Source organism: Carassius gibelio, chromosome B15 (genome assembly GCF_023724105.1).
Source record: "Carassius gibelio isolate Cgi1373 ecotype wild population from Czech Republic chromosome B15, carGib1.2-hapl.c, whole genome shotgun sequence".
Taxonomy (NCBI): domain Eukaryota; kingdom Metazoa; phylum Chordata; class Actinopteri; order Cypriniformes; family Cyprinidae; genus Carassius; species Carassius gibelio.
The window spans coordinates 17,888,222-17,910,348 of NC_068410.1; the positions used below are offsets into that span (position 1 = coordinate 17,888,222).

Below are 22,127 nucleotides of genomic sequence, written 5' to 3' on the forward strand. Positions count from 1 at the left end.
ATAAAATGTAGATAGGACATTTGTACATTTTATTTTATTTTTTATTATTATTATTAATTTTTTTTTTGTCCCTCTGTCTGGGCCCCATCCCGCCAATCGGGCCCTAGACACGTGCCTAGTTTGCCTTTGCGTTAATCCGGCTCTGGGTGTGGTTTCAGGAAGAAGTCATGTCAAGGAGATGCTGTGTGTTTCTGTGTGAAAGCAAAAGCACTCTATTTGGCCTTCCAGAATTAGATGCAATGATGAATCATTGGTTAAGATTTATTTACAACAGAACAGCACAACCTAGATATTAAAAAAAAAATTGTGTGATGCATATTATGAACAACAATTTTGTGATCCTAGGAGAGTAGCCTACAAGTCTGGCTGTGCAAAGGCTATTTTTTTAAATGGGTCAATCCTGACTTTGCTATGACAATCTGGTGTTTATTCTGAATCAGCTACTGTAAGAATATGTTCTTATAAATTTAAGTATTTGCTATTGACAGTTCAAAATACTATTAGTCTGTGGTGTGAAGCCATATAAAGTTTGTGGGTTTGAGTCAAAACAGATTTGTGACATCTGGCCTTTCATTTATCACTGAATTGCATGCTTATGCCCTCGGGCAACAGAAAGTTGTGAAAAATCTCATACAGGAGATCCTGGGTTCAAATTCCAGCGGTGCCTTTAGCGCCCCCTGTGTGCCTCAAGCGCGTGCTTTTCTGAGATCGGACTGCAAACAGGGATAGCAAAGGCAGCAGGCGATTGCATTTCCAAACCAGATCCTGATAATGCTGACGCTCTTTTGAACAGGTCAACACTTGCTGACAGGCTCTGTGGTACAATAGATAGCAAACTGGACTTCTAGACGGCCAGATGAGGCCATTCAAAGGTTAATTAATGGCACTTGGCCAACAAACCCAGAGGCTAGCTGGCCACCCCCGAATCAGTTGTCAAAAACACTCTTTTAGGCTGTGCAGAGCCTGGCCGTTGGCCTCTTATCTGGATGCTTTAATCCTCTAAGTGCCCTCCCTGAGAGAGTGTGTTCAGGTTGGCACCGTGGCTTAGTTGCTTAAAGCTTGTTTAGTAAATAGGACATACTGAATTCAAATCCCAGCACTGTTTTTGCTGGTTATCAAACACCACCTTGGGTTGAATGGTTTTGCTTTGCGCAATCATGCGGTAAAGAGGAGCGTCAGAGCAACATGCGATTTCATTTGCCAACCACCCCTCAGCTGCTGCCGAACAATTCTGACCCAAGTCAACAATGCAGCAGGGCGCCGTGGCTTAGCTGGTCAAAGCGCTTGTCTTGTAAACAGGCGATCCTGGAATCGATTCCCAGCGGTGCCTTTTAACAGGTGGCTCTGCTATGTGGGTTCTTTCTGGGAAACGAAATCTCACTTTCTTGGAAGCTACGTGCAAGTTGGCGCCGTGGCTTAGTTGGTTAAAGCGCCTGTCTAGTAAACAGGAGATCCTGGGTTCGAATCCCAGCGGTGCCTATGCTGGTGATCAAGTGACGCCTTGGGCTGTGAGGTTTTGCTCTCCGTAAAAAAGGGGGTGCAGAGGAGTGCCAGAGCAGCATGCAATTTAATTTGCGAACCACCCCTCAGATGCTGCCGAACAATGCTGGCCAGAGTCATCTCAGCGATGCAGCATGGCTCAGCTGGTCAAAGAGCTTGCCTTGCAAACAGGTGATCCTTGGTTTAGGACTGCTGCAAGCCTGGAAGGAGCTACTGCACGTGGGGCAGAGTGTAGCGGATTGGGCTTTTAGTCTCCGGTGTGAGGACATATAAAGTTTGTGGGTTCGAGTCAAAACAGATTGGTGACTTCTTGCCTTTTGTTTATCATTAAATTGCACGCTTATGCCCTCTGGCAACAGAAAGTTGTGAAAAGTCTCATAAGCTGACCAGCACGTGGACCTTTGTCCTCACCGCTGGATGTTTTGATCAACTAGGTCACCCTCCCAGAGCTGTAGGGCTAGGCTTGGCGCCGTGGCTTAGTTGGTTAAAGCGTCTGTCTCGTAAACAGGAGATCCTGGGTTCAAATCCCAGCGGTGCCTTTAGCGTCCCCTGTGTGCCTCAAGCGCGTGCTTTTCTGAGATCGGACTGCAAACAGGGATAGCAAAGGCAGCAGGCGATTGCATTTCCAAACCAGATCCTGATAATGCTGATGATCTTTTGCACAGGTCAACACTTGCTGACAGGCTCTGTGGTACGATAGACAGCAAATTGGACTTCTAGACTGCCAGATGAGGCCATTCAAAGGTTAATTAATGGCTCTTGGCCAACAAACCCAGAGGCTAGCTGGCCACCCCCGAATCAGTTGTCAAAAACACTCTTTTAGGCTGTGCAGAGCCTGGCCGTTGGCCTCTTATCTGGATGCTTTAATCCTCTAAGTGCCCCTCCCTGAGAGAGTGTGTTCAGGTTGGCGCCGTGGCTTAGTTGCTTAAAGCTTGTGTAGTAAATAGGACATACTGAATTCAAATCCCAGCACTGTCTTTGCTGGTAATCAAACACCACCTTGGGTTGTATGGTTTTGCTTTGCGCAATCATGCGGTAAAGAGGAGCGTCAGAGCAACATGTGATTTCATTTGCCAACCACCCCTCAGCTGCTGCCGAACAATTCTGACCCAAGTCAACAATGCAGCAGGGCGCCGTGGCTTAGCTGGTCAAAGCGCTTGTCTTGTAAACAGGCGATCCTGGGTTCGATTCCCAGCGGTGCCTTTTAACAGGTGGCTCTGCTATGTGGGTTCTTTCTGGGAAAGGAAGCCCTTACAGATACTCCGCTTTTCCAACCACATACCAATTGCAGAGACACCCACATATCTTGTCCTTCCCGCTCCCAAAATGCCTGAACTCAATTCAACGTACTGGCACAGCCAGGAAAAAAAGCTCCTCACATGGCTCTGTGGCGCAATGGATAGCGCATTGGACTTCTAGACTGCCAGATGAGGCCATTCAAAGGTTGTGGGTTCGAGTCCCACCAGAGTCGTTGCTTTTGGCTTTCTGTTAATGGCGCTTGGCCAACAAACACATACGCTCTCTGGCCACCCCTCCAGACTTATAAAACTCGAAATCTCACTTTCTTGGAAGCTACGTGCAAGTTGGCACCGTGGCTTAGTTGGTTAAAGCGCCTGTCTAGTAAACAGGAGATCCTGGGTTCGAATCCCAGCGGTACATATGCTGGTGATCAAGTGACGCCTTGGGCTGTGAGGTTTTGCTCTCCGTAAAAAAGGGGGTGAAGAGGAGTGCCAGAGCAGCATGCAATTTAATTTGCGAACCACCCCTCAGATGCTGCCGAACAATGCTGGCCAGAGTCATCTCAGCGATGCAGCATGGCTCAGCTGGTCAAAGAGCTTGCCTTGCAAACAGGTGATCCTTGGTTTAGGACTGCTGCAAGCCTGGAAGGAGCTACTGCACGTAGGGCAGAGTGTAGCGCATTGGGCTTTTAGTCTCCGGTGTGAGGACATATAAAGTTTGTGGGTTCGAGTCAAAACAGATTGGTGACTTCTTGCCTTTTGTTTATCATTAAATTGCACGCTTATGCCCTCTGGCAACAGAAAGTTGTGAAAAATCTCATAAGCTGACCAGCACGTGGACCTTTGTCCTCACCGCTGGATGTTTTGATCAACCAGGTCACCCTCCCAGAGCTGTAGGGCTAGGCTTGGCGCCGTGGCTTAGTTGGTTAAAGCGTCTGTCTCGTAAACAGGAGATCCTGGGTTCAAATCCCAGCGGTGCCTTTAGCGTCCCCTGTGTGCCTCAAGCGCGTGCTTTTCTGAGATCGGACTGCAAACAGGGATAGCAAAGGCAGCAGGCGATTGCATTTCCAAACCAGATCCCGATAATGCTGACGATCTTTTGCACAGGTCAACACTTGCTGACAGGCTCTGTGGTACGATAGACAGCAAATTGGACTTCTAGACTGCCAGATGAGGCCATTCAAAGGTTAATTAATGGCACTTGGCCAACAAACCCAGAGGCTAGCTGGCCACCCCCGAATCAGTTGTCAAAAACACTCTTTTAGGCTGTGCAGAGCCTGGCCGTTGGCCTCTTATCTGGATGCTTTAATCCTCTAAGTGCCCCTCCCTGAGAGAGTGTGTTCAGGTTGGCGCCGTGGCTTAGTTGCTTAAAGCTTGTGTAGTAAATAGGACATACTGAATTCAAATCCCAGCACTGTCTTTGCTGGTAATCAAACACCACCTTGGGTTGTATGGTTTTGCTTTGCGCAATCATGCGGTAAAGAGGAGCGTCAGAGCAACATGCGATTTCATTTGCCAACCACCCCTCAGCTGCTGCCGAACAATTCTGACCCAAGTCAACAACGCAGCAGGGCGCCGTGGCTTAGCTGGTCAAAGCGCTTGTCTTGTAAACAGGCGATCCTGGGTTCGATTCCCAGCGGTGCCTTTTAACAGGTGGCTCTGCTATGTGGGTTCTTTCTGGGAAAGGAAGCCCTTACAGATACTGCGCTTTTCCAACCACATACCAATTGCAGAGACACCCACATATCCTGTCCTTCCCGCTCCCAAAATGCCTGAACTCAATTCAACGCACTGGCACAGCCAGGAAAAAAAGCTCCTCACATGGCTCTGTGGCGCAATGGATAGCTCATTGGACTTCTAGACTGCCAGATGAGGCCATTCAAAGGTTGTGGGTTCGAGTCCCACCAGAGTCGTTGCTTTTGGCTTTCTGTTAATGGCGCTTGGCCAACAAACACATACGCTCTCTGGCCACCCCTCCAGACTTATAAAACTCAAAATCTCACTTTCTTGGAAGATACGTGCAAGTTGGCGCCGTGGCTTAGTTGGTTAAAGCGCCTGTCTAGTAAACAGGAGATCCTGGGTTCGAATCCCAGCGGTGCCTATGCTGGTGATCAAGTGACGCCTTGGGCTGTGAGGTTTTGCTCTCCGTAAAAAAGTGGGTGCATAGGAGTGCCAGAGCAGCATGCAATTTAATTTGCGAACCACCCCTCAGATGCTGCCGAACAATGCTGGCCAGAGTCATCTCAGCGATGCAGCATGGCTCAGCTGGTCAAAGAGCTTGCCTTGCAAACAGGTGATCCTTGGTTTAGGACTGCTGCAAGCCTGGAAGGAGCTACTGCACGTGGGGCAGAGTGTAGCGCATTGGGCTTTTAGTCTCTGGTGTGAGGACATATAAAGTTTGTGGGTTCGAGTCAAAACAGATTAGTGACTTCTTGCCTTTTGTTTATCATTAAATTGCACACTTATGCCCTCTGGCAACAGAAAGTTGTGAAAAATCTCATAAGCTGACCAGCACGTGGACCTTTGTCCTCACCGCTGGATGTTTTGATCAACCAGGTCACCCTCCCAGAGCTGTAGGGCTAGGCTTGGCGCCGTGGCTTAGTTGGTTAAAGCGTCTGTCTTGTAAACAGGAGATCCTGGGTTCAAATCCCAGCGGTGCCTTTAGCGTCCCCTGTGTGCCTCAAGCGCGTGCTTTTCTGAGATCGGACTGCAAACAGGGATAGCAAAGGCAGCAGGCGATTGCATTTCCAAACCAGATCCCGATAATGCTGACGATCTTTTGCACAGGTCAACACTTGCTGACAGGCTCTGTGGTACGATAGACAGCAAATTGGACTTCTAGACTGCCAGATGAGGCCATTCAAAGGTTAATTAATGGCACTTGGCCAACAAACCCAGAGGCTAGCTGGCCACCCCCGAATCAGTTGTCAAAAACACTCTTTTAGGCTGTGCAGAGCCTGGCCGTTGGCCTCTTATCTGGATGCTTTAATCCTCTAAGTGCCCCTCCCTGAGAGAGTGTGTTCAGGTTGGCGCCGTGGCTTAGTTGCTTAAAGCTTGTGTAGTAAATAGGACATACTGAATTCAAATCCCAGCACTGTCTTTGCTGGTAATCAAACACCACCTTGGGTTGTATGGTTTTGCTTTGCGCAATCATGCGGTAAAGAGGAGCGTCAGAGCAACATGCGATTTCATTTGCCAACCACCCCTCAGCTGCTGCCGAACAATTCTGACCCAAGTCAACAACGCAGCAGGGCGCCGTGGCTTAGCTGGTCAAAGTGCTTGTCTTGTAAACAGGCGATCCTGGGTTCGATTCCCAGCGGTGCCTTTTAACAGGTGGCTCTGCTATGTGGGTTCTTTCTGGGAAAGGAAGCCCTTACAGATACTGCGCTTTTCCAACCACATACCAATTGCAGAGACACCCACATATCTTGTCCTTCCCGCTCCCAAAATGCCTGAACTCAATTCAACGCACTGGCACAGCCAGGAAAAAAAGCTCCTCACATGGCTCTGTGGCGCAATGGATAGCTCATTGGACTTCTAGACTGCCAGATGAGGCCATTCAAAGGTTGTGGGTTCGAGTCCCACCAGAGTCGTTGCTTTTGGCTTTCTGTTAATGGCGCTTGGCCAACAAACACATACGCTCTCTGGCCACCCCTCCAGACTTATAAAACTCAAAATCTCACTTTCTTGGAAGATACGTGCAAGTTGGCGCCGTGGCTTAGTTGGTTAAAGCGCCTGTCTAGTAAACAGGAGATCCTGGGTTCGAATCCCAGCGGTGCCTATGCTGGTGATCAAGTGACGCCTTGGGCTGTGAGGTTTTGCTCTCCGTAAAAAAGTGGGTGCATAGGAGTGCCAGAGCAGCATGCAATTTAATTTGCGAACCACCCCTCAGATGCTGCCGAACAATGCTGGCCAGAGTCATCTCAGCGATGCAGCATGGCTCAGCTGGTCAAAGAGCTTGCCTTGCAAACAGGTGATCCTTGGTTTAGGACTGCTGCAAGCCTGGAAGGAGCTACTGCACGTGGGGCAGAGTGTAGCGCATTGGGCTTTTAGTCTCTGGTGTGAGGACATATAAAGTTTGTGGGTTCGAGTCAAAACAGATTAGTGACTTCTTGCCTTTTGTTTATCATTAAATTGCACGCTTATGCCCTCTGGCAACAGAAAGTTGTGAAAAATCTCATAAGCTGACCAGCACGTGGACCTTTGTCCTCACCGCTGGATGTTTTGATCAACTAGGTCACCCTCCCAGAGCTGTAGGGCTAGGCTTGGCGCCGTGGCTTAGTTGGTTAAAGCGTCTGTCTTGTAAACAGGAGATCCTGGGTTCAAATCCCAGCGGTGCCTTTAGCGTCCCCTGTGTGCCTCAAGCGCGTGCTTTTCTGAGATCGGACTGCAAACAGGGATAGCAAAGGCAGCAGGCGATTGCATTTCCAAACCAGATCCTGATAATGCTGACGATCTTTTGCACAGGTCAACACTTGCTGACAGGCTCTGTGGTACGATAGACAGCAAATTGGACTTCTAGACTGCCAGATGAGGCCATTCAAAGGTTAATTAATGGCACTTGGCCAACAAACCCAGAGGCTAGCTGGCCACCCCCGAATCAGTTGTCAAAAACACTCTTTTAGGCTGTGCAGAGCCTGGCCGTTGGCCTCTTATCTGGATGCTTTAATCCTCTAAGTGCCCCTCCCTGAGAGAGTGTGTTCAGGTTGGCGCCGTGGCTTAGTTGCTTAAAGCTTGTGTAGTAAATAGGACATACTGAATTCAAATCCCAGCACTGTCTTTGCTGGTAATCAAACACCACCTTGGGTTGTATGGTTTTGCTTTGCGCAATCATGCGGTAAAGAGGAGCGTCAGAGCAACATGCGATTTCATTTGCCAACCACCCCTCAGCTGCTGCCGAACAATTCTGACCCAAGTCAACAATGCAGCAGGGCGCCGTGGCTTAGCTGGTCAAAGCGCTTGTCTTGTAAACAGGCGATCCTGGGTTCGATTCCCAGCGGTGCCTTTTAACAGGTGGCTCTGCTATGTGGGTTCTTTCTGGGAAAGGAAGCCCTTACAGATACTCCGCTTTTCCAACCACATACCAATTGCAGAGACACCCACATATCTTGTCCTTCCCGCTCCCAAAATGCCTGAACTCAATTCAACGCACTGGCACAGCCAGGAAAAAAAGCTCCTCACATGGCTCTGTGGCACAATGGATAGCGCATTGGACTTCTAGACTGCCAGATGAGGCCATTCAAAGGTTTTGGGTTCGAGTCCCACCAGAGTCGTTGCTTTTGGCTTTCTGTTAATGGCGCTTGGCCAACAAACACATACGCTCTCTGGCCACCCCTCCAGACTTATAAAACTCGAAATCTCACTTTCTTGGAAGCTACGTGCAAGTTGGCGCCGTGGCTTATTTGGTTAAAGCGCCTGTCTAGTAAACAGGAGATCCTGGGTTCGAATCCCAGCGGTGCCTATGCTGGTGATCAAGTGACGCCTTGGGCTGTGAGGTTTTGCTCTCCGTAAAAAAGGGGGTGCAGAGGAGTGCCAGAGCAGCATGCAATTTAATTTGCGAACCACCCCTCAGATGCTGCCGAACAATGCTGGCCAGAGTCATCTCAGCGATGCAGCATGGCTCAGCTGGTCAAAGAGCTTGCCTTGCAAACAGGTGATCCTTGGTTTAGGACTGCTGCAAGCCTGGAAGGAGCTACTGCACGTGGGGCAGAGTGTAGCGCATTGGGCTTTTAGTCTCCGATGTGAGGACATATAAAGTTTGTGGGTTCGAGTCAAAACAGATTGGTGACTTCTTGCCTTTTGTTTATCATTAAATTGCACGCTTATGCCCTCTGGCAACAGAAAGTTGTGAAAAATCTCATAAGCTGACCAGCACGTGGACCTTTGTCCTCACCGCTGGATGTTTTGATCAACCAGGTCACCCTCCCAGAGCTGTAGGGCTAGGCTTGGCGCCGTGGCTTAGTTGGTTAAAGCGTCTGTCTTGTAAACAGGAGATCCTGGGTTCAAATCCCAGCGGTGCCTTTAGCGTCCCCTGTGTGCCTCAAGCGCGTGCTTTTCTGAGATCGGACTGCAAACAGGGATAGCAAAGGCAGCAGGCGATTGCATTTCCAAACCAGATCCCGATAATGCTGACGATCTTTTGCACAGGTCAACACTTGCTGACAGGCTCTGTGGTACGATAGACAGCAAATTGGACTTCTAGACTGCCAGATGAGGCCATTCAAAGGTTAATTAATGGCACTTGGCCAACAAACCCAGAGGCTAGCTGGCCACCCCCGAATCAGTTGTCAAAAACACTCTTTTAGGCTGTGCAGAGCCTGGCCGTTGGCCTCTTATCTGGATGCTTTAATCCTCTAAGTGCCCCTCCCTGAGAGAGTGTGTTCAGGTTGGCGCCGTGGCTTAGTTGCTTAAAGCTTGTGTAGTAAATAGGACATACTGAATTCAAATCCCAGCACTGTCTTTGCTGGTAATCAAACACCACCTTGGGTTGTATGGTTTTGCTTTGCGCAATCATGCGGTAAAGAGGAGCGTCAGAGCAACATGCGATTTCATTTGCCAACCACCCCTCAGCTGCTGCCGAACAATTCTGACCCAAGTCAACAATGCAGCAGGGCGTCGTGGCTTAGCTGGTCAAAGCGCTTGTCTTGTAAACAGGCAATCCTGGGTTCGATTCCCAGCGGTGCCTTTTAACAGGTGGCTCTGCTATGTGGGTTCTTTCTGGGAAAGGAAGCCCTTACAGATACTCCGCTTTTCCAACCACATACCAATTGCAGAGACACCCACATATCTTGTCCTTCCCGCTCCCAAAATGCCTGAACTCAATTCAACGCACTGGCACAGCCAGGAAAACAAGCTCCTCACATGGCTCTGTGGCACAATGGATAGCGCATTGGACTTCTAGACTGCCAGATGAGGCCATTCAAAGGTTGTGGGTTCGAGTCCCACCAGAGTCGTTGCTTTTGGCTTTCTGTTAATGGCGCTTGGCCAACAAACACATACGCTCTCTGGCCACCCCTCCAGACTTATAAAACTCGAAATCTCACTTTCTTGGAAGCTACGTGCAAGTTGGCGCCGTGGCTTAGTTGGTTAAAGCGCCTGTCTAGTAAACAGGAGATCCTGGGTTCGAATCCCAGCGGTACCTATGCTGGTGATCAAGTGACGCCTTGGGCTGTGAGGTTTTGCTCTCCGTAAAAAAGGGGGTGCAGAGGAGTGCCAGAGCAGCATGCAATTTAATTTGCGAACCACCCCTCAGATGCTGCCGAACAATGCTGGCCAGAGTCATCTCAGCGATGCAGCATGGCTCAGCTGGTCAAAGAGCTTGCCTTGCAAACAGGTGATCCTTGGTTTAGGACTGCTGCAAGCCTGGAAGGAGCTACTGCACGTAGGGCAGAGTGTAGCGCATTGGGCTTTTAGTCTCCGGTGTGAGGACATATAAAGTTTGTGGGTTCGAGTCAAAACAGATTGGTGACTTCTTGCCTTTTGTTTATCATTAAATTGCACGCTTATGCCCTCTGGCAACAGAAAGTTGTGAAAAATCTCATAAGCTGACCAGCACGTGGACCTTTGTCCTCACCGCTGGATGTTTTGATCAACCAGGTCACCCTCCCAGAGCTGTAGGGCTAGGCTTGGCGCCGTGGCTTAGTTGGTTAAAGCGTCTGTCTCGTAAACAGGAGATCCTGGGTTCAAATCCCAGCGGTGCCTTTAGCGTCCCCTGTGTGCCTCAAGCGCGTGCTTTTCTGAGATCGGACTGCAAACAGGGATAGCAAAGGCAGCAGGCGATTGCATTTCCAAACCAGATCCCGATAATGCTGACGATCTTTTGCACAGGTCAACACTTGCTGACAGGCTCTGTGGTACGATAGACAGCAAATTGGACTTCTAGACTGCCAGATGAGGCCATTCAAAGGTTGTGGGTTCGAGTCCCACCAGAGTCGTTGCTTTTGGCTTTCTGTTAATGGCGCTTGGCCAACAAACACATACGCTCTCTGGCCACCCCTCCAGACTTATAAAACTCGAAATCTCACTTTCTTGGAAGCTACGTGCAAGTTGGCGCCGTGGCTTAGTTGGTTAAAGCGCCTGTCTAGTAAACAGGAGATCCTGGGTTCGAATCCCAGCGGTACCTATGCTGGTGATCAAGTGACGCCTTGGGCTGTGAGGTTTTGCTCTCCGTAAAAAAGTGGGTGCAGAGGAGTGCCAGAGCAGCATGCAATTTAATTTGCGAACCACCCCTCAGATGCTGCCGAACAATGCTGGCCAGAGTCATCTCAGCGATGCAGCATGGCTCAGCTGGTCAAAGAGCTTGCCTTGCAAACAGGTGATCCTTGGTTTAGGACTGCTGCAAGCCTGGAAGGAGCTACTGCACGTGGGGCAGAGTGTAGCGCATTGGGCTTTTAGTCTCCGGTGTGAGGACATATAAAGTTTGTGGGTTCGAGTCAAAACAGATTGGTGACTTCTTGCCTTTTGTTTATCATTAAATTGCACGCTTATGCCCTCTGGCAACAGAAAGTTGTGAAAAATCTCATAAGCTGACCAGCACGTGGACCTTTGTCCTCACCGCTGGATGTTTTGATCAACCAGGTCACCCTCCCAGAGCTGTAGGGCTAGGCTTGGCGCCGTGGCTTAGTTGGTTAAAGCGTCTGTCTCGTAAACAGGAGATCCTGGGTTCAAATCCCAGCGGTGCCTTTAGCGTCCCCTGTGTGCCTCAAGCGCGTGCTTTTCTGAGATCGGACTGCAAACAGGGATAGCAAAGGCAGCAGGCGATTGCATTTCCAAACCAGATCCCGATAATGCTGACGATCTTTTGCACAGGTCAACACTTGCTGACAGGCTCTGTGGTACGATAGACAGCAAATTGGACTTCTAGACTGCCAGATGAGGCCATTCAAAGGTTAATTAATGGCACTTGGCCAACAAACCCAGAGGCTAGCTGGCCACCCCCGAATCAGTTGTCAAAAACACTCTTTTAGGCTGTGCAGAGCCTGGCCGTTGGCCTATAATCTGGATGCTTTAATCCTCTAAGTGCCCCTCCCTGAGAGAGTGTGTTCAGGTTGGCGCCGTGGCTTAGTTGCTTAAAGCTTGTGTAGTAAATAGGACATACTGAATTCAAATCCCAGCACTGTCTTTGCTGGTAATCAAACACCACCTTGGGTTGTATGGTTTTGCTTTGCGCAATCATGCGGTAAAGAGGAGCGTCAGAGCAACATGCGATTTCATTTGCCAACCACCCCTCAGCTGCTGCCGAACAATTCTGACCCAAGTCAACAATTTAGCAGGGCGTCGTGGCTTAGCTGGTCAAAGCGCTTGTCTTGTAAACAGGCAATCCTGGGTTCGATTCCCAGCGGTGCCTTTTAACAGGTGGCTCTGCTATGTGGGTTCTTTCTGGGAAAGGAAGCCCTTACAGATACTCCGCTTTTCCAACCACATACCAATTGCAGAGACACCCACATATCTTGTCCTTCCCGCTCCCAAAATGCCTGAACTCAATTCAACGCACTGGCACAGCCAGGAAAACAAGCTCCTCACATGGCTCTGTGGCACAATGGATAGCGCATTGGACTTCTAGACTGCCAGATGAGGCCATTCAAAGGTTGTGGGTTCGAGTCCCACCAGAGTCGTTGCTTTTGGCTTTCTGTTAATGGCGCTTGGCCAACAAACACATACGCTCTCTGGCCACCCCTCCAGACTTATAAAACTCGAAATCTCACTTTCTTGGAAGCTACGTGCAAGTTGGCGCCGTGGCTTAGTTGGTTAAAGCGCCTGTCTAGTAAACAGGAGATCCTGGGTTCGAATCCCAGCGGTACCTATGCTGGTGATCAAGTGACGCCTTGGGCTGTGAGGTTTTGCTCTCCGTAAAAAAGGGGGTGCAGAGGAGTGCCAGAGCAGCATGCAATTTAATTTGCGAACCACCCCTCAGATGCTGCCGAACAATGCTGGCCAGAGTCATCTCAGCGATGCAGCATGGCTCAGCTGGTCAAAGAGCTTGCCTTGCAAACAGGTGATCCTTGGTTTAGGACTGCTGCAAGCCTGGAAGGAGCTACTGCACGTAGGGCAGAGTGTAGCGCATTGGGCTTTTAGTCTCCGGTGTGAGGACATATAAAGTTTGTGGGTTCGAGTCAAAACAGATTGGTGACTTCTTGCCTTTTGTTTATCATTAAATTGCACGCTTATGCCCTCTGGCAACAGAAAGTTGTGAAAAATCTCATAAGCTGACCAGCACGTGGACCTTTGTCCTCACCGCTGGATGTTTTGATCAACCAGGTCACCCTCCCAGAGCTGTAGGGCTAGGCTTGGCGCCGTGGCTTAGTTGGTTAAAGCGTCTGTCTCGTAAACAGGAGATCCTGGGTTCAAATCCCAGCGGTGCCTTTAGCGTCCCCTGTGTGCCTCAAGCGCGTGCTTTTCTGAGATCGGACTGCAAACAGGGATAGCAAAGGCAGCAGGCGATTGCATTTCCAAACCAGATCCCGATAATGCTGACGATCTTTTGCACAGGTCAACACTTGCTGACAGGCTCTGTGGTACGTTAGACAGCAAATTGGACTTCTAGACTGCCAGATGAGGCCATTCAAAGGTTAATTAATGGCACTTGGCCAACAAACCCAGAGGCTAGCTGGCCACCCCCGAATCAGTTGTCAAAAACACTCTTTTAGGCTGTGCAGAGCCTGGCCGTTGGCCTCTTATCTGGATGCTTTAATCCTCTAAGTGCCCCTCCCTGAGAGAGTGTGTTCAGGTTGGCGCCGTGGCTTAGTTGCTTAAAGCTTGTGTAGTAAATAGGACATACTGAATTCAAATCCCAGCACTGTCTTTGCTGGTAATCAAACACCACCTTGGGTTGTATGGTTTTGCTTTGCGCAATCATGCGGTAAAGAGGAGCGTCAGAGCAACATGCGATTTCATTTGCCAACCACCCCTCAGCTGCTGCCGAACAATTCTGACCCAAGTCAACAATGCAACAGGGCGCCGTGGCTTAGCTGGTCAAAGCGCTTGTCTTGTAAACAGGCAATCCTGGGTTCGATTCCCAGCGGTGCCTTTTAACAGGTGGCTCTGCTATGTGGGTTCTTTCTGGGAAAGGAAGCCCTTACAGATACTCCGCTTTTCCAACCACATACCAATTGCAGAGACACCCACATATCTTGTCCTTCCCGCTCCCAAAATGCCTGAACTCAATTCAACGCACTGGCACAGCCAGGAAAAAAAGCTCCTCATATGGCTCTGTGGCACAATGGATAGCGCATTGGACTTCTAGACTGCCAGATGAGGCCATTCAAAGGTTGTGGGTTCGAGTCCCACCAGAGTCGTTGCTTTTGGCTTTCTGTTAATGGCGCTTGGCCAACAAACACATACGCTCTCTGGCCACCCCTCCAGACTTATAAAACTCGAAATCTCACTTTCTTGGAAGCTACGTGCAAGTTGGCGCCGTGGCTTAGTTGGTTAAAGCGCCTGTCTAGTAAACAGGAGATCCTGGGTTCGAATCCCAGTGGTGCCTATGCTGGTGATCAAGCGACGCCTTGGGCTGTGAGGTTTTGCTCTCCGTAAAAAAGTGGGTGCAGAGGAGTGCCAGAGCAGCATGCAATTTAATTTGCGAACCACCCCTCAGATGCTGCCGAACAATGCTGGCCAGAGTCATCTCAGCGATGCAGCATGGCTCAGCTGGTCAAAGAGCTTGCCTTGCAAACAGGTGATCCTTGGTTTAGGACTGCTGCAAGCCTGGAAGGAGCTACTGCACGTGGGGCAGAGTGTAGCGCATTGGGCTTTTAGTCTCCGGTGTGAGGACATATAAAGTTTGTGGGTTCGAGTCAAAACAGATTGGTGACTTCTTGCCTTTTGTTTATCATTAAATTGCACGCTTATGCCCTCTGGCAACAGAAAGTTGTGAAAAATCTCATAAGCTGACCAGCACGTGGACCTTTGTCCTCACCGCTGGATGTTTTGATCAACCAGGTCACCCTCCCAGAGCTGTAGGGCTAGGCTTGGCGCCGTGGCTTAGTTGGTTAAAGCGTCTGTCTCGTAAACAGGAGATCCTGGGTTCAAATCCCAGCGGTGCCTTTAGCGTCCCCTGTGTGCCTCAAGCGCGTGCTTTTCTGAGATCGGACTGCAAACAGGGATAGCAAAGGCAGCAGGCGATTGCATTTCCAAACCAGATCCCGATAATGCTGACGATCTTTTGCACAGGTCAACACTTGCTGACAGGCTCTGTGGTACGATAGACAGCAAATTGGACTTCTAGACTGCCAGATGAGGCCATTCAAAGGTTAATTAATGGCACTTGGCCAACAAACCCAGAGGCTAGCTGGCCACCCCCGAATCAGTTGTCAAAAACACTCTTTTAGGCTGTGCAGAGCCTGGCCGTTGGCCTCTTATCTGGATGCTTTAATCCTCTAAGTGCCCCTCCCTGAGAGAGTGTGTTCAGGTTGGCGCCGTGGTTTAGTTGCTTAAAGCTTGTTTAGTAAATAGGACATACTGAATTCAAATCCCAGCACTGTCTTTGCTGGTAATCAAACACCACCTTGGGTTGTATGGTTTTGCTTTGCGCAATCATGCGGTAAAGAGGAGCGTCAGAGCAACATGCGATTTCATTTGCCAACCACCCCTCAGCTGCTGCCGAACAATTCTGACCCAAGTCAACAACGCAGCAGGGCGCCGTGGCTTAGCTGGTCAAAGCGCTTGTCTTGTAAACAGGCGATCCTGGGTTCGATTCCCAGCGGTGCCTTTTAACAGGTGGCTCTGCTATGTGGGTTCTTTCTGGGAAAGGAAGCCCTTACAGATACTCCACTTTTCCAACCACATACCAATTGCAGAGACACCCACATATCTTGTCCTTCCCGCTCCCAAAATGCCTGAACTCAATTCAACGCACTGGCACAGCCAGGAAAAAAGCTCCTCACATGGCTCTGTGGCGCAATGGATAGCGCATTGGACTTCTAGACTGCCAGATGAGGCCGTTCAAAGGTTGTGGGTTCGAGTCCCACCAGAGTCGTTGCTTTTGGCTTTCTGTTAATGGCGCTTGGCCAACAAACACATACGCTCTCTGGCCACCCCTCCAGACTTATAAAAGTCGAAATCTCACTTTCTTGGAAGCTACGTGCAAGTTGGCGCCGTGGCTTAGTTGGTTAAAGCGCCTGTCTAGTAAACAGGAGATCCTGGGTTCGAATCCCAGCGGTGCCTATGCTGGTGATCAAGCGACGCCTTGGGCTGTGAGGTTTTGCTCTCCGTAAAAAAGGGGGTGCAGAGGAGTGCCAGAGCAGCATGCAATTTAATTTGCGAACCACCCCTCAGATGCTGCCGAACGATACTGGCCAGAGTCATCTCAGCGATGCAGCATGGCTCAGCTGGTCAAAGAGCTTGCCTTGCAAACAGGTGATCCTTGGTTTAGGACTGCTGCAAGCCTGGAAGGAGCTACTGCACGTGGGGCAGAGTGTAGCGCATTGGGCTTTTAGTCTACGATGTGAGGACATATAAAGTTTGTGGGTTCGAGTCAAAACAGATTGGTGACTTCTTGCCTTTTGTTTATCATTAAATTGCACGCTTATGCCCTCTGGCAACAGAAAGTTGTGAAAAATCTCATAAGCTGACCAGCACGTGGACCTTTGTCCTCACCGCTGGATGTTTTGATCAACCAGGTCACCCTCCCAGAGCTGTAGGGCTAGGCTTGGCGCCGTGGCTTAGTTGGTTAAAGCGTCTGTCTTGTAAACAGGAGATCCTGGGTTCAAATCCCAGCGGTGCCTTTAGCGTCCCCTGTGTGCCTCAAGCGCGTGCTTTTCTGAGATCGGACTGCAAACAGGGATAGCAAAGGCAGCAGGCGATTGCATTTCCAAACCAGATCCCGATAATGCTGACGATCTTTTGCACAGGTCAACACTTGCTGACAGGCTCTGTGGTACGATAGACAGCAAATTGGACTTCTAGACTGCCAGATGAGGCCATTCAAAGGTTAATTAATGGCACTTGGCCAACAAACCCAGAGGCTAGCTGGCCACCCCCGAATCAGTTGTCAAAAACACTCTTTTAGGCTGTGCAGAGCCTGGCCGTTGGCCTCTTATCTGGATGCTTTAATCCTCTAAGTGCCCCTCCCTGAGAGAGTGTGTTCAGGTTGGCGCCGTGGCTTAGTTGCTTAAAGCTTGTGTAGTAAATAGGACATACTGAATTCAAATCCCAGCACTGTCTTTGCTGGTAATCAAACACCACCTTGGGTTGTATGGTTTTGCTTTGCGCAATCATGCGGTAAAGAGGAGCGTCAGAGCAACATGCGATTTCATTTGCCAACCACCCCTCAGCTGCTGCCGAACAATTCTGACCCAAGTCAACAATGCAGCAGGGCGTCGTGGCTTAGCTGGTCAAAGCGCTTGTCTTGTAAACAGGCAATCCTGGGTTCGATTCCCAGCGGTGCCTTTTAACAGGTGGCTCTGCTATGTGGGTTCTTTCTGGGAAAGGAAGCCCTTACAGATACTCCGCTTTTCCAACCACATACCAATTGCAGAGACACCCACATATCTTGTCCTTCCCGCTCCCAAAATGCCTGAACTCAATTCAACGCACTGGCACAGCCAGGAAAACAAGCTCCTCACATGGCTCTGTGGCACAATGGATAGCGCATTGGACTTCTAGACTGCCAGATGAGGCCATTCAAAGGTTGTGGGTTCGAGTCCCACCAGAGTCGTTGCTTTTGGCTTTCTGTTAATGGCGCTTGGCCAACAAACACATACGCTCTCTGGCCACCCCTCCAGACTTATAAAACTCGAAATCTCACTTTCTTGGAAGCTACGTGCAAGTTGGCGCCGTGGCTTAGTTGGTTAAAGCGCCTGTCTAGTAAACAGGAGATCCTGGGTTCGAATCCCAGCGGTACCTATGCTGGTGATCAAGCGACGCCTTGGGCTGTGAGGTTTTGCTCTCCGTAAAAAAGGGGGTGCAGAGGAGTGCCAGAGCAGCATGCAATTTAATTTGCGAACCACCCCTCAGATGCTGCCGAACAATGCTGGCCAGAGTCATCTCAGCGATGCAGCATGGCTCAGCTGGTCAAAGAGCTTGCCTTGCAAACAGGTGATCCTTGGTTTAGGACTGCTGCAAGCCTGGAAGGAGCTACTGCACGTAGGGCAGAGTGTAGCGCATTGGGCTTTTAGTCTCCGGTGTGAGGACATATAAAGTTTGTGGGTTCGAGTCAAAACAGATTGGTGACTTCTTGCCTTTTGTTTATCATTAAATTGCACGCTTATGCCCTCTGGCAACAGAAAGTTGTGAAAAATCTCATAAGCTGACCAGCACGTGGACCTTTGTCCTCACCGCTGGATGTTTTGATCAACCAGGTCACCCTCCCAGAGCTGTAGGGCTAGGCTTGGCGCCGTGGCTTAGTTGGTTAAAGCGTCTGTCTCGTAAACAGGAGATCCTGGGTTCAAATCCCAGCGGTGCCTTTAGCGTCCCCTGTGTGCCTCAAGCGCGTGCTTTTCTGAGATCGGACTGCAAACAGGGATAGCAAAGGCAGCAGGCGATTGCATTTCCAAACCAGATCCCGATAATGCTGACGATCTTTTGCACAGGTCAACACTTGCTGACAGGCTCTGTGGTACGATAGACAGCAAATTGGACTTCTAGACTGCCAGATGAGGCCATTCAAAGGTTGTGGGTTCGAGTCCCACCAGAGTCGTTGCTTTTGGCTTTCTGTTAATGGCGCTTGGCCAACAAACACATACGCTCTCTGGCCACCCCTCCAGACTTATAAAACTCGAAATCTCACTTTCTTGGAAGCTACGTGCAAGTTGGCGCCGTGGCTTAGTTGGTTAAAGCGCCTGTCTAGTAAACAGGAGATCCTGGGTTCGAATCCCAGCGGTACCTATGCTGGTGATCAAGTGACGCCTTGGGCTGTGAGGTTTTGCTCTCCGTAAAAAAGTGGGTGCAGAGGAGTGCCAGAGCAGCATGCAATTTAATTTGCGAACCACCCCTCAGATGCTGCCGAACAATGCTGGCCAGAGTCATCTCAGCGATGCAGCATGGCTCAGCTGGTCAAAGAGCTTGCCTTGCAAACAGGTGATCCTTGGTTTAGGACTGCTGCAAGCCTGGAAGGAGCTACTGCACGTGGGGCAGAGTGTAGCGCATTGGGCTTTTAGTCTCCGGTGTGAGGACATATAAAGTTTGTGGGTTCGAGTCAAAACAGATTGGTGACTTCTTGCCTTTTGTTTATCATTAAATTGCACGCTTATGCCCTCTGGCAACAGAAAGTTGTGAAAAATCTCATAAGCTGACCAGCACGTGGACCTTTGTCCTCACCGCTGGATGTTTTGATCAACCAGGTCACCCTCCCAGAGCTGTAGGGCTAGGCTTGGTGCCGTGGCTTAGTTGGTTAAAGCGTCTGTCTCGTAAACAGGAGATCCTGGGTTCAAATCCCAGCGGTGCCTTTAGCGTCCCCTGTGTGCCTCAAGCGCGTGCTTTTCTGAGATCGGACTGCAAACAGGGATAGCAAAGGCAGCAGGCGATTGCATTTCCAAACCAGATCCCGATAATGCTGACGATCTTTTGCACAGGTCAACACTTGCTGACAGGCTCTGTGGTACGATAGACAGCAAATTGGACTTCTAGACTGCCAGATGAGGCCATTCAAAGGTTAATTAATGGCACTTGGCCAACAAACCCAGAGGCTAGCTGGCCACCCCCGAATCAGTTGTCAAAAACACTCTTTTAGGCTGTGCAGAGCCTGGCCGTTGGCCTATAATCTGGATGCTTTAATCCTCTAAGTGCCCCTCCCTGAGAGAGTGTGTTCAGGTTGGCGCCGTGGCTTAGTTGCTTAAAGCTTGTGTAGTAAATAGGACATACTGAATTCAAATCCCAGCACTGTCTTTGCTGGTAATCAAACACCACCTTGGGTTGTATGGTTTTGCTTTGCGCAATCATGCGGTAAAGAGGAGCGTCAGAGCAACATGCGATTTCATTTGCCAACCACCCCTCAGCTGCTGCCGAACAATTCTGACCCAAGTCAACAATGCAGCAGGGCGTCGTGGCTTAGCTGGTCAAAGCGCTTGTCTTGTAAACAGGCAATCCTGGGTTCGATTCCCAGCGGTGCCTTTTAACAGGTGGCTCTGCTATGTGGGTTCTTTCTGGGAAAGGAAGCCCTTACAGATACTCCGCTTTTCCAACCACATACCAATTGCAGAGACACCCACATATCTTGTCCTTCCCGCTCCCAAAATGCCTGAACTCAATTCAACGCACTGGCACAGCCAGGAAAACAAGCTCCTCACATGGCTCTGTGGCACAATGGATAGCGCATTGGACTTCTAGACTGCCAGATGAGGCCATTCAAAGGTTGTGGGTTCGAGTCCCACCAGAGTCGTTGCTTTTGGCTTTCTGTTAATGGCGCTTGGCCAACAAACACATACGCTCTCTGGCCACCCCTCCAGACTTATAAAACTCGAAATCTCACTTTCTTGGAAGCTACGTGCAAGTTGGCGCCGTGGCTTAGTTGGTTAAAGCGCCTGTCTAGTAAACAGGAGATCCTGGGTTCGAATCCCAGCGGTACCTATGCTGGTGATCAAGTGACGCCTTGGGCTGTGAGGTTTTGCTCTCCGTAAAAAAGGGGGTGCAGAGGAGTGCCAGAGCAGCATGCAATTTAATTTGCGAACCACCCCTCAGATGCTGCCGAACAATGCTGGCCAGAGTCATCTCAGCGATGCAGCATGGCTCAGCTGGTCAAAGAGCTTGCCTTGCAAACAGGTGATCCTTGGTTTAGGACTGCTGCAAGCCTGGAAGGAGCTACTGCACGTAGGGCAGAGTGTAGCGCATTGGGCTTTTAGTCTCCGGTGTGAGGACATATAAAGTTTGTGGGTTCGAGTCAAAACAGATTGGTGACTTCTTGCCTTTTGTTTATCATTAAATTGCACGCTTATGCCCTCTGGCAACAGAAAGTTGTGAAAAATCTCATAAGCTGACCAGCACGTGGACCTTTGTCCTCACCGCTGGATGTTTTGATCAACCAGGTCACCCTCCCAGAGCTGTAGGGCTAGGCTTGGCGCCGTGGCTTAGTTGGTTAAAGCGTCTGTCTCGTAAACAGGAGATCCTGGGTTCAAATCCCAGCGGTGCCTTTAGCGTCCCCTGTGTGCCTCAAGCGCGTGCTTTTCTGAGATCGGACTGCAAACAGGGATAGCAAAGGCAGCAGGCGATTGCATTTCCAAACCAGATCCCGATAATGCTGACGATCTTTTGCACAGGTCAACACTTGCTGACAGGCTCTGTGGTACGTTAGACAGCAAATTGGACTTCTAGACTGCCAGATGAGGCCATTCAAAGGTTAATTAATGGCACTTGGCCAACAAACCCAGAGGCTAGCTGGCCACCCCCGAATCAGTTGTCAAAAACACTCTTTTAGGCTGTGCAGAGCCTGGCCGTTGGCCTCTTATCTGGATGCTTTAATCCTCTAAGTGCCCCTCCCTGAGAGAGTGTGTTCAGGTTGGCGCCGTGGCTTAGTTGCTTAAAGCTTGTGTAGTAAATAGGACATACTGAATTCAAATCCCAGCACTGTCTTTGCTGGTAATCAAACACCACCTTGGGTTGTATGGTTTTGCTTTGCGCAATCATGCGGTAAAGAGGAGCGTCAGAGCAACATGCGATTTCATTTGCCAACCACCCCTCAGCTGCTGCCGAACAATTCTGACCCAAGTCAACAATGCAACAGGGCGCCGTGGCTTAGCTGGTCAAAGCGCTTGTCTTGTAAACAGGCAATCCTGGGTTCGATTCCCAGCGGTGCCTTTTAACAGGTGGCTCTGCTATGTGGGTTCTTTCTGGGAAAGGAAGCCCTTACAGATACTCCGCTTTTCCAACCACATACCAATTGCAGAGACACCCACATATCTTTTCCTTCCCGCTCCCAAAATGCCTGAACTCAATTCAACGCACTGGCACAGCCAGGAAAAAAAGCTCCTCATATGGCTCTGTGGCACAATGGATAGCGCATTGGACTTCTAGACTGCCAGATGAGGCCATTCAAAGGTTGTGGGTTCGAGTCCCACCAGAGTCGTTGCTTTTGGCTTTCTGTTAATGGCGCTTGGCCAACAAACACATACGCTCTCTGGCCACCCCTCCAGACTTATAAAACTCGAAATTTCACTTTCTTGGAAGCTACGTGCAAGTTGGCGCCGTGGCTTAGTTGGTTAAAGCGCCTGTCTAGTAAACAGGAGATCCTGGGTTCGAATCCCAGTGGTGCCTATGCTGGTGATCAAGCGACGCCTTGGGCTGTGAGGTTTTGCTCTCCGTAAAAAAGTGGGTGCAGAGGAGTGCCAGAGCAGCATGCAATTTAATTTGCGAACCACCCCTCAGATGCTGCCGAACAATGCTGGCCAGAGTCATCTCAGCGATGCAGCATGGCTCAGCTGGTCAAAGAGCTTGCCTTGCAAACAGGTGATCCTTGGTTTA

At 49.9% G+C, this 22,127-nt stretch overlaps 49 non-coding genes across 49 annotated transcripts; all 49 read left to right on the forward strand.

Moving 5' to 3' along the window:
- The first annotated feature begins 1,256 nt into the window (after positions 1 to 1,256).
- trnat-ugu (transfer RNA threonine (anticodon UGU)) lies at positions 1,257 to 1,330 on the forward strand. Its single transcript has one exon. It is a non-coding gene; the product is annotated as a tRNA-Thr (tRNA).
- A 75-nt stretch (positions 1,331 to 1,405) lies between these two features.
- On the forward strand, positions 1,406 to 1,479 carry trnat-agu (transfer RNA threonine (anticodon AGU)). The gene has a single exon. It is a non-coding gene; the product is annotated as a tRNA-Thr (tRNA).
- A 486-nt stretch (positions 1,480 to 1,965) lies between these two features.
- trnat-cgu (transfer RNA threonine (anticodon CGU)) lies at positions 1,966 to 2,039 on the forward strand. The gene has a single exon. It is a non-coding gene; the product is annotated as a tRNA-Thr (tRNA).
- Positions 2,040 to 2,629: 590 nt separating this feature from the next.
- Positions 2,630 to 2,703, forward strand: trnat-ugu (transfer RNA threonine (anticodon UGU)). Its single transcript has one exon. It is a non-coding gene; the product is annotated as a tRNA-Thr (tRNA).
- A 178-nt stretch (positions 2,704 to 2,881) lies between these two features.
- Positions 2,882 to 2,971, forward strand: trnar-ucu (transfer RNA arginine (anticodon UCU)). The gene is given in 2 exon segments: positions 2,882 to 2,918; positions 2,936 to 2,971. It is a non-coding gene; the product is annotated as a tRNA-Arg (tRNA).
- A 114-nt stretch (positions 2,972 to 3,085) lies between these two features.
- On the forward strand, positions 3,086 to 3,165 carry trnat-agu (transfer RNA threonine (anticodon AGU)). Its single transcript has one exon. It is a non-coding gene; the product is annotated as a tRNA-Thr (tRNA).
- A 480-nt stretch (positions 3,166 to 3,645) lies between these two features.
- trnat-cgu (transfer RNA threonine (anticodon CGU)) lies at positions 3,646 to 3,719 on the forward strand. The gene has a single exon. It is a non-coding gene; the product is annotated as a tRNA-Thr (tRNA).
- Positions 3,720 to 4,309: 590 nt separating this feature from the next.
- On the forward strand, positions 4,310 to 4,383 carry trnat-ugu (transfer RNA threonine (anticodon UGU)). The gene has a single exon. It is a non-coding gene; the product is annotated as a tRNA-Thr (tRNA).
- Positions 4,384 to 4,561: 178 nt separating this feature from the next.
- On the forward strand, positions 4,562 to 4,651 carry trnar-ucu (transfer RNA arginine (anticodon UCU)). The gene is given in 2 exon segments: positions 4,562 to 4,598; positions 4,616 to 4,651. It is a non-coding gene; the product is annotated as a tRNA-Arg (tRNA).
- Positions 4,652 to 4,765: 114 nt separating this feature from the next.
- On the forward strand, positions 4,766 to 4,839 carry trnat-agu (transfer RNA threonine (anticodon AGU)). Its single transcript has one exon. It is a non-coding gene; the product is annotated as a tRNA-Thr (tRNA).
- A 486-nt stretch (positions 4,840 to 5,325) lies between these two features.
- Positions 5,326 to 5,399, forward strand: trnat-ugu (transfer RNA threonine (anticodon UGU)). Its single transcript has one exon. It is a non-coding gene; the product is annotated as a tRNA-Thr (tRNA).
- Positions 5,400 to 5,989: 590 nt separating this feature from the next.
- On the forward strand, positions 5,990 to 6,063 carry trnat-ugu (transfer RNA threonine (anticodon UGU)). The gene has a single exon. It is a non-coding gene; the product is annotated as a tRNA-Thr (tRNA).
- A 178-nt stretch (positions 6,064 to 6,241) lies between these two features.
- trnar-ucu (transfer RNA arginine (anticodon UCU)) lies at positions 6,242 to 6,331 on the forward strand. Its single transcript is given in 2 exon segments — positions 6,242 to 6,278; positions 6,296 to 6,331. It is a non-coding gene; the product is annotated as a tRNA-Arg (tRNA).
- Positions 6,332 to 6,445: 114 nt separating this feature from the next.
- On the forward strand, positions 6,446 to 6,519 carry trnat-agu (transfer RNA threonine (anticodon AGU)). Its single transcript has one exon. It is a non-coding gene; the product is annotated as a tRNA-Thr (tRNA).
- A 486-nt stretch (positions 6,520 to 7,005) lies between these two features.
- trnat-ugu (transfer RNA threonine (anticodon UGU)) lies at positions 7,006 to 7,079 on the forward strand. Its single transcript has one exon. It is a non-coding gene; the product is annotated as a tRNA-Thr (tRNA).
- Positions 7,080 to 7,669: 590 nt separating this feature from the next.
- Positions 7,670 to 7,743, forward strand: trnat-ugu (transfer RNA threonine (anticodon UGU)). The gene has a single exon. It is a non-coding gene; the product is annotated as a tRNA-Thr (tRNA).
- Positions 7,744 to 8,125: 382 nt separating this feature from the next.
- Positions 8,126 to 8,199, forward strand: trnat-agu (transfer RNA threonine (anticodon AGU)). The gene has a single exon. It is a non-coding gene; the product is annotated as a tRNA-Thr (tRNA).
- Positions 8,200 to 8,685: 486 nt separating this feature from the next.
- Positions 8,686 to 8,759, forward strand: trnat-ugu (transfer RNA threonine (anticodon UGU)). The gene has a single exon. It is a non-coding gene; the product is annotated as a tRNA-Thr (tRNA).
- Positions 8,760 to 9,349: 590 nt separating this feature from the next.
- trnat-ugu (transfer RNA threonine (anticodon UGU)) lies at positions 9,350 to 9,423 on the forward strand. The gene has a single exon. It is a non-coding gene; the product is annotated as a tRNA-Thr (tRNA).
- Positions 9,424 to 9,601: 178 nt separating this feature from the next.
- On the forward strand, positions 9,602 to 9,691 carry trnar-ucu (transfer RNA arginine (anticodon UCU)). Its single transcript is given in 2 exon segments — positions 9,602 to 9,638; positions 9,656 to 9,691. It is a non-coding gene; the product is annotated as a tRNA-Arg (tRNA).
- A 114-nt stretch (positions 9,692 to 9,805) lies between these two features.
- On the forward strand, positions 9,806 to 9,879 carry trnat-agu (transfer RNA threonine (anticodon AGU)). The gene has a single exon. It is a non-coding gene; the product is annotated as a tRNA-Thr (tRNA).
- A 486-nt stretch (positions 9,880 to 10,365) lies between these two features.
- trnat-cgu (transfer RNA threonine (anticodon CGU)) lies at positions 10,366 to 10,439 on the forward strand. Its single transcript has one exon. It is a non-coding gene; the product is annotated as a tRNA-Thr (tRNA).
- A 347-nt stretch (positions 10,440 to 10,786) lies between these two features.
- trnat-agu (transfer RNA threonine (anticodon AGU)) lies at positions 10,787 to 10,860 on the forward strand. Its single transcript has one exon. It is a non-coding gene; the product is annotated as a tRNA-Thr (tRNA).
- A 486-nt stretch (positions 10,861 to 11,346) lies between these two features.
- On the forward strand, positions 11,347 to 11,420 carry trnat-cgu (transfer RNA threonine (anticodon CGU)). Its single transcript has one exon. It is a non-coding gene; the product is annotated as a tRNA-Thr (tRNA).
- Positions 11,421 to 12,010: 590 nt separating this feature from the next.
- On the forward strand, positions 12,011 to 12,084 carry trnat-ugu (transfer RNA threonine (anticodon UGU)). The gene has a single exon. It is a non-coding gene; the product is annotated as a tRNA-Thr (tRNA).
- A 178-nt stretch (positions 12,085 to 12,262) lies between these two features.
- trnar-ucu (transfer RNA arginine (anticodon UCU)) lies at positions 12,263 to 12,352 on the forward strand. Its single transcript is given in 2 exon segments — positions 12,263 to 12,299; positions 12,317 to 12,352. It is a non-coding gene; the product is annotated as a tRNA-Arg (tRNA).
- Positions 12,353 to 12,466: 114 nt separating this feature from the next.
- On the forward strand, positions 12,467 to 12,540 carry trnat-agu (transfer RNA threonine (anticodon AGU)). Its single transcript has one exon. It is a non-coding gene; the product is annotated as a tRNA-Thr (tRNA).
- Positions 12,541 to 13,026: 486 nt separating this feature from the next.
- On the forward strand, positions 13,027 to 13,100 carry trnat-cgu (transfer RNA threonine (anticodon CGU)). The gene has a single exon. It is a non-coding gene; the product is annotated as a tRNA-Thr (tRNA).
- Positions 13,101 to 13,690: 590 nt separating this feature from the next.
- On the forward strand, positions 13,691 to 13,764 carry trnat-ugu (transfer RNA threonine (anticodon UGU)). Its single transcript has one exon. It is a non-coding gene; the product is annotated as a tRNA-Thr (tRNA).
- A 178-nt stretch (positions 13,765 to 13,942) lies between these two features.
- trnar-ucu (transfer RNA arginine (anticodon UCU)) lies at positions 13,943 to 14,032 on the forward strand. The gene is given in 2 exon segments: positions 13,943 to 13,979; positions 13,997 to 14,032. It is a non-coding gene; the product is annotated as a tRNA-Arg (tRNA).
- A 114-nt stretch (positions 14,033 to 14,146) lies between these two features.
- On the forward strand, positions 14,147 to 14,220 carry trnat-agu (transfer RNA threonine (anticodon AGU)). Its single transcript has one exon. It is a non-coding gene; the product is annotated as a tRNA-Thr (tRNA).
- A 486-nt stretch (positions 14,221 to 14,706) lies between these two features.
- trnat-cgu (transfer RNA threonine (anticodon CGU)) lies at positions 14,707 to 14,780 on the forward strand. The gene has a single exon. It is a non-coding gene; the product is annotated as a tRNA-Thr (tRNA).
- A 590-nt stretch (positions 14,781 to 15,370) lies between these two features.
- trnat-ugu (transfer RNA threonine (anticodon UGU)) lies at positions 15,371 to 15,444 on the forward strand. The gene has a single exon. It is a non-coding gene; the product is annotated as a tRNA-Thr (tRNA).
- A 177-nt stretch (positions 15,445 to 15,621) lies between these two features.
- trnar-ucu (transfer RNA arginine (anticodon UCU)) lies at positions 15,622 to 15,711 on the forward strand. The gene is given in 2 exon segments: positions 15,622 to 15,658; positions 15,676 to 15,711. It is a non-coding gene; the product is annotated as a tRNA-Arg (tRNA).
- A 114-nt stretch (positions 15,712 to 15,825) lies between these two features.
- On the forward strand, positions 15,826 to 15,899 carry trnat-agu (transfer RNA threonine (anticodon AGU)). Its single transcript has one exon. It is a non-coding gene; the product is annotated as a tRNA-Thr (tRNA).
- Positions 15,900 to 16,385: 486 nt separating this feature from the next.
- On the forward strand, positions 16,386 to 16,459 carry trnat-ugu (transfer RNA threonine (anticodon UGU)). The gene has a single exon. It is a non-coding gene; the product is annotated as a tRNA-Thr (tRNA).
- Positions 16,460 to 17,049: 590 nt separating this feature from the next.
- trnat-ugu (transfer RNA threonine (anticodon UGU)) lies at positions 17,050 to 17,123 on the forward strand. The gene has a single exon. It is a non-coding gene; the product is annotated as a tRNA-Thr (tRNA).
- A 178-nt stretch (positions 17,124 to 17,301) lies between these two features.
- On the forward strand, positions 17,302 to 17,391 carry trnar-ucu (transfer RNA arginine (anticodon UCU)). Its single transcript is given in 2 exon segments — positions 17,302 to 17,338; positions 17,356 to 17,391. It is a non-coding gene; the product is annotated as a tRNA-Arg (tRNA).
- A 114-nt stretch (positions 17,392 to 17,505) lies between these two features.
- Positions 17,506 to 17,579, forward strand: trnat-agu (transfer RNA threonine (anticodon AGU)). The gene has a single exon. It is a non-coding gene; the product is annotated as a tRNA-Thr (tRNA).
- Positions 17,580 to 18,065: 486 nt separating this feature from the next.
- Positions 18,066 to 18,139, forward strand: trnat-cgu (transfer RNA threonine (anticodon CGU)). The gene has a single exon. It is a non-coding gene; the product is annotated as a tRNA-Thr (tRNA).
- A 347-nt stretch (positions 18,140 to 18,486) lies between these two features.
- On the forward strand, positions 18,487 to 18,560 carry trnat-agu (transfer RNA threonine (anticodon AGU)). Its single transcript has one exon. It is a non-coding gene; the product is annotated as a tRNA-Thr (tRNA).
- Positions 18,561 to 19,046: 486 nt separating this feature from the next.
- trnat-cgu (transfer RNA threonine (anticodon CGU)) lies at positions 19,047 to 19,120 on the forward strand. Its single transcript has one exon. It is a non-coding gene; the product is annotated as a tRNA-Thr (tRNA).
- Positions 19,121 to 19,710: 590 nt separating this feature from the next.
- Positions 19,711 to 19,784, forward strand: trnat-ugu (transfer RNA threonine (anticodon UGU)). The gene has a single exon. It is a non-coding gene; the product is annotated as a tRNA-Thr (tRNA).
- Positions 19,785 to 19,962: 178 nt separating this feature from the next.
- trnar-ucu (transfer RNA arginine (anticodon UCU)) lies at positions 19,963 to 20,052 on the forward strand. The gene is given in 2 exon segments: positions 19,963 to 19,999; positions 20,017 to 20,052. It is a non-coding gene; the product is annotated as a tRNA-Arg (tRNA).
- A 114-nt stretch (positions 20,053 to 20,166) lies between these two features.
- trnat-agu (transfer RNA threonine (anticodon AGU)) lies at positions 20,167 to 20,240 on the forward strand. The gene has a single exon. It is a non-coding gene; the product is annotated as a tRNA-Thr (tRNA).
- Positions 20,241 to 20,726: 486 nt separating this feature from the next.
- trnat-cgu (transfer RNA threonine (anticodon CGU)) lies at positions 20,727 to 20,800 on the forward strand. The gene has a single exon. It is a non-coding gene; the product is annotated as a tRNA-Thr (tRNA).
- Positions 20,801 to 21,390: 590 nt separating this feature from the next.
- Positions 21,391 to 21,464, forward strand: trnat-ugu (transfer RNA threonine (anticodon UGU)). The gene has a single exon. It is a non-coding gene; the product is annotated as a tRNA-Thr (tRNA).
- A 178-nt stretch (positions 21,465 to 21,642) lies between these two features.
- trnar-ucu (transfer RNA arginine (anticodon UCU)) lies at positions 21,643 to 21,732 on the forward strand. Its single transcript is given in 2 exon segments — positions 21,643 to 21,679; positions 21,697 to 21,732. It is a non-coding gene; the product is annotated as a tRNA-Arg (tRNA).
- Positions 21,733 to 21,846: 114 nt separating this feature from the next.
- Positions 21,847 to 21,920, forward strand: trnat-agu (transfer RNA threonine (anticodon AGU)). The gene has a single exon. It is a non-coding gene; the product is annotated as a tRNA-Thr (tRNA).
- The last annotated feature ends 207 nt before the right edge of the window (positions 21,921 to 22,127 follow it).